The sequence below is a fragment of the Cupressus sempervirens genome, chromosome 3, assembly GCF_028749045.1.
Source record: "Cupressus sempervirens isolate cs-2001-9-10 chromosome 3, ASM2874904v1, whole genome shotgun sequence".
Lineage (NCBI taxonomy): Eukaryota > Viridiplantae > Streptophyta > Pinopsida > Cupressales > Cupressaceae > Cupressus > Cupressus sempervirens.
The window spans coordinates 314,173,622-314,179,621 of record NC_143120.1 but is presented as its reverse complement, the minus strand read 5'-3'; positions in this window follow the sequence as shown (position 1 = coordinate 314,179,621).

Genomic DNA, 6,000 nt, shown 5'->3' with positions numbered 1-6,000 from the left:
GTCTATATGAATGCAAAATAGAATAAATCACTAAATTCATCAGAGAACACTAGAAGGGAGGAGGATATTTCAACCTCTATATTAGTCAAAACAAATTATAAACAATTTTCCAACAATTGTACCAAAAAAATTGGTAGAAATAGGTCAAATTGATGATTTATAGTAAATAGATTGTCAAATCTAGAAACTAAAACTTATTTTATTATTTATTATGTCTACATAGTGGAAAGGATTGGGGTATGTGTAGGATCATGGTGTGCCAAACTATACCCTTAAGTGGTAGTGTAAAATCAACAAATCAGGTTTATGCCATCTTGATGTGCAACTTTGAAATAGTTATGAAGTTTATATTACAAATTTTTAACAATAGAATCTATAAAAAATTAAATGTAGTTTCTAAATTATTAGGTCTTGTCTAGAAATAATTTAGTTTGATTGGTCAAAATTTCATATTTTAAAGTAATAGTACAAATTTGTTAGGACAAAAATAAGAAGTTGGCGTATCTCTAACCACCTTAAATACAATTAAATAATAATATTTTTTTATAACATTATATATATAAGAAGTAGACTTATACCTAGATGTGACACATATTTTTGGTTATTTTTATTCCAAGAAAATAACTAATTATGATTTTTTTGCTACAATTGTTTTAGAAAAAACAAAAGGCTTATGTCTAACCACCTCAACTAATTCAAGACATTAGAAAATTTAACTTCTTTACTATACTAGACAAAGCATAGAATGTGACACATCTTTTGGATTTAAAAAAAAAAATAGTTTGAAAGTTATAGTTATTTTCTAATTAGTATGTCAATCAAAACTTTATATCTAACTCCATTAGAAAATAAGTAAAAATTACTTACTAAAATTGTAATTTGATAGACAATATATCAATGGAAAGTTGAGATCATTCTTAAGAAATCATTTTCATTTCATCAAATTTGGGTGAAATAAAAGTCATCAGCTACATGCTTGAAGTTAGAAACTAAAAAAAATTGTTTCTAGGATATTTTTGGCATTGAATATGAAGGCTTCATATCCAAAGAACTACGAAGCCTAAATCGGATACTCGGTACCTCAAATGCCCCAATTTCCTCATAAAAAATAATTAATTTTTTTAATAATATTATATATGTCCTCTTTTGAGGACCCTTAGTTTGTATTTCTTATAGTGTCTTGGGACCCTTAACCACACATATACTAGCTCAAAAAAATCAAAAAGAGTTGTAAGGTATGTTATGATCCCTTTTGACCCATTTGAACATATTATCTATATGTCCTCAGGGGTCCTAGGATTGAATAGAACAAAAGGGTCATAAATTACCCTGTGAACCCCTTTGACCCACTCAAACACATTATCTATGTGCTTAGAGGTCTTGAGATTCTTAAGAATACATAATATGATCAAATGTGTTAAATAGGATCATAGGTTACCCTATGACCCATTGAAACACACTATCTATATTAGTATAGGTCCTAGGATCCCAAATAACACAAAATATAATTGAATAAGTCAAAAGGGGTCATAGGGTACCCTCTAACTCCTTATGATCCATTTGAGTAGATTATTTATGTTGTTAGGAGTCCTAAAACCCTTAAGTACACATAATGTGATCGAATCGGTCAAGAGGGTTGATTTGGTACACTATGTGTTTGAAGACTTCTTAGAAAGCAAGATTCTAAGAGAGTGGGGGGGCTGAGGGTGTAATGCCCCAGCCAAAGATCATTGAAAAAAAGGATAAATATAAGCCAAGATAAACAAAATTTAAACAAGTATGGATATACAAGACATATGACATACGAGGGTCACAAAGATCACAATGGAAGACTAAAAAGGGATCCAAACACCAATGGAACTCCAAATGTCGCTATAGGCCAAAATGACAAACTACAGAAGGATGCAAATGATTTTGAATCCAAAAACATTCCAAATTCAAAATGCAATTCAAAGGTATCCAAGAACACCATAAAAGGGTATCCAAAACACCTCCAAAAATTTTCTAGTCAAATAAAAAATTACCTATTATTTGCCTGAACAAGTTTTCCAAAACCCAAGTGATACTTTAAATCAACATTGTGCAATAATTTCTAGTATTGTATGACCTTTCTAATGAAGGTATTTGATACAATTAGGGTTTGGGTGATGCTTCTCATGAAGGAATGTGATACTTCACAAGTATCGTAACTTTCCTCCAAGATGCATGTGATACAATAGAGTGTCACACAATAGCATTTACATGGGCATGTGATACTTTCTAGTAGCGCATGATTCTTCTCCTTTGAGCATGTGATACTTTAATGTATTGCCCAATGTTGATGCATGGTTGCCCAATGAAAGAAAGAATTACTCTAAGGATCAAAACAAGGGATAAAATAGGAAATCAAAACCTCTACACTAGGGAGTACTAGATCCACAATCAAGGAAAATATACTCAAAATAATAGCTATAAGATAGGAACTAGATTTAATCATCTATCATAGCAGTGAACAAAAAGAACTAAAAGCAACATCACGATAAACTAAACAACCAAACTAAGTGCATGATTCCTCTCAACCATAATACAATAATAAGAACTTGAAGGTCCTAGCCATCCCCTATGCATGACATCTCAAATTGCCAACTACATAGTCAGAGTTGTCTTATAAGGATGTCACTACTAAAGTGTAATAACATCATAAGAACCAGAAATCTAATCATGCCAAACTATAAGAATTCAGATCCTCCAACAAAGTAGATAATATCATAACATCATAACATTATATGCTAAACATCTGTAGACTCTCAAAAATGGTTCACATCTACAATTTCATCACTCCTTCGTACTAATTTGTCCCATTTTCTCATTCTACTAACTTTGATATTTTGGCCAAAATCAATCATATTTCATCATTTGTATCCTTTTTCACATCAATTTCATATCAAATCAAAACCATTTCATATCAACTCAAAATCAGCCCAAATCAACTCAAAATCACTCGTAATTAGTCCTAATCAACCTAGAACATATCAAGCATCCCAAATCAATCATCATTTATCTAATCCTAGGCATTGTTGTGGCTTTTAGTGCATTGGAAACCTATCAATCTTATCAATTTGACCTTAGTACTATCATGGCTCTCAGTGTTAGGTCAAACTATCATTCATGTCATTGAATCTTTGACATTATTGAGGCTTTCAATGTTGGATCATGGAATTATCTACCAATTTTAATGATATCAACAGTGTTTGTCGATATTATTATGATCAACCTTATTAATCAATCTCGATCCTGTAGCATTTATGATGTGAATTAAATTTTACGTTTCAATCAATTCATGTCATGTATCCTTGGCATGTTATCAAATTCAATCAATCAATTTGACCATGGATTTGGTCTACTTATCATCATCTCATTCGATCTATATCATCATCACATTTTCATCACGGTCGCATTTATTTAATCAATTTGGCCAATCATCTACTAATTTTCTCTATAGGATTAAATAACCCATAATTTAATCCTATTATTCTTTCTAATTATTCTTCCTAATTATCATCCTCATTTAATTAATTTTATTAATTAATTGGTTCATCATTTGCAAACCATGGAAATTCACAATTTCCTAAGTCACATTTTCCATCATTAATTCCATTTTCTACTAATTCTTATTTTGTGGAATAAAAGGATTTTTAATTCAAATATTCCATAATATATTCATCATAGTGACACTTGGATATGACACCTCGTGGATTCTCCTTTGACACTTGGATAAGATTTTTCATAATCAAATATTCTTATTCTCTTACGCATGTCTATCTTTAGCTTTCTTTGTCATAGATTCTTGGCTTTAAGCGGGTTGAGGTGTCTTATGATGCATCACAGATTCTCTTCCACCTTTAGCCAAGTTTGATTTCTGTGCATCATAGAATATTACAATTGGAATATTTTTCAATATGCATCATGGATTCTCAATGGAATCTCTTGCCACATCACATATGTAAGGGTGAAAAATCCAATGCTCTCACCTTGAGTGTTGATTATAAAATGGACACTCTTTCTCTCATTTCCGGTCCTTAGGTCCTTGAAGTACTAATTCTTGAGTCTTTGAGTCTCTAGATTCTTTGCATTTTGCATTCTTGCTCTCACACTAAAATCACACTTCAAGTATTCTTATGGCATTATCCCTATCATAGACTTTGCTTCAATATCGTGTGAACCATAGGCAACTTGGAGCTACATCATTTGGAGAAGAAAGAAGGATATGGGAGCTACAAACAAAAGAGGGGGTTTCTAACCTTATGTTTCCTTCTTTTGATTAGTTTGGCTTTCATGGTAGACTAGTGGGTGCTAATGTATGTTGATTGAGTTTGTGATTTACTCATAGTATGTTATGCATTTAACCCATTTTCTAGCTACTACAACATCATAATAAGGAAATGTTTCAATACTAACATCATCTAAACATTATATACAAGAATTCCAATGAAAGTAAAAATCACAAGGAAGCATACTTTGGGACCTAAAGTACCAAGTGAAAACATCCAACAATGGTCACACTAGGGAAATAGACCTTCTCTGTACACCAGTCCCCAGTAGTGGTATAGGTAGCTATGCCTCCCAACCATGTGAAATCTAAAGGTCCACTCTCACCGTGCTGATGGAGATAATGATCCAGCCACAAACACACATAAATCAACATCCATGGCTAACACTAACACTAGAAAATATGATGACTAAAACCAAGAACAAAACAATGCATAAACTATAGGTCTTGCTAAGACACTCAATGGGCTACTAAGTACAGGTTGATGTCATGGAGAGTCACTTGGCATCCACAAGCCCAAGCTCAGACTGTGCAGATTCAACTCCTTAATAGAAGGCTCTAGTACACCACATATTTTTACCACCTAGTGTTTTATTTAGTTATCACTTGATTAAAGCTTCCTTTGCCAACCTATGGCACCATGATCGCTAGGCTGTGAGATAGAAGCCCCCTCCATATGCTATCCTACCCTACCCTTGCTCATCCAATGATGAGTGTCTGTAGCTATGCATATTCCCAACCCACCTCAATGATGATAACTCCTAGAAGAACCATGGAAGATTAGGCCTCACAAGTCATTTGAAAAATGTACATACATATACTCATATGTGGTAACCACCATCATGAAGATCATAACACAAGGACTAGATGAGAATACAATACAAAATATCACTCAACAAAAAATAGTCTCAGGAGGATAGATGTAGCATGCATTAAAATTCAACAACAAAAGTGCAACAATGGTCTAACTAACATCCAAATGGATGATCTAGGTCCACAACCAATATCATGTTAAGAAAACCTGAGAAAATAGGGTGGAACACAAAATAAGGTAAAAACCCCCAAAACTAGAAAACTTTGAAATTAAAACCCATTTGGTCTTTGGGCACAAAATCCTCAAAAATCTAATAAAATTTGGATTTGGACATCGTATGCAATAACGCAAAACATAATGGTGCAAACCCCAAACCCTCATCCCATAAATAGGGAAAATGTTCATACCCAACCAACTGGGTAGAACCAACAAATGGAAATGGAGGGGTACACTAGTTCTCATCCTCCAGATAAACAACTACCGAAAAAAGATATAAAATCTAAGCTAAAACAAGAGGAAGGTCCCTACCTAACAGAAAAAGGGGTTGAAATATGAAACACCATAGTAAAATAAATCACTCGTTGAAACTATCAGAAATCTTGGCAAAGAAAGCTCTACCCAATCCAGATCCAATGAGACTAGTCTAATGAAAATCCCACACACATAGCTCTCACAATGATAAAAAAAAATGATCCTTTAGAAGAGGATTCTCAAAAAAAGCTCTCAAATTTGTGTTTTTCAAAAGTCAGAAGTGAGGAATTGAATTCCTCTTCTCATACTTATTCACTTTTAGAGTGAATAATTGATTAGGGAAAATAGCCAATTAGACTAACTAGACTTTGAATGGACCCAAACAAAGATAGGTCTATGGAAAAGC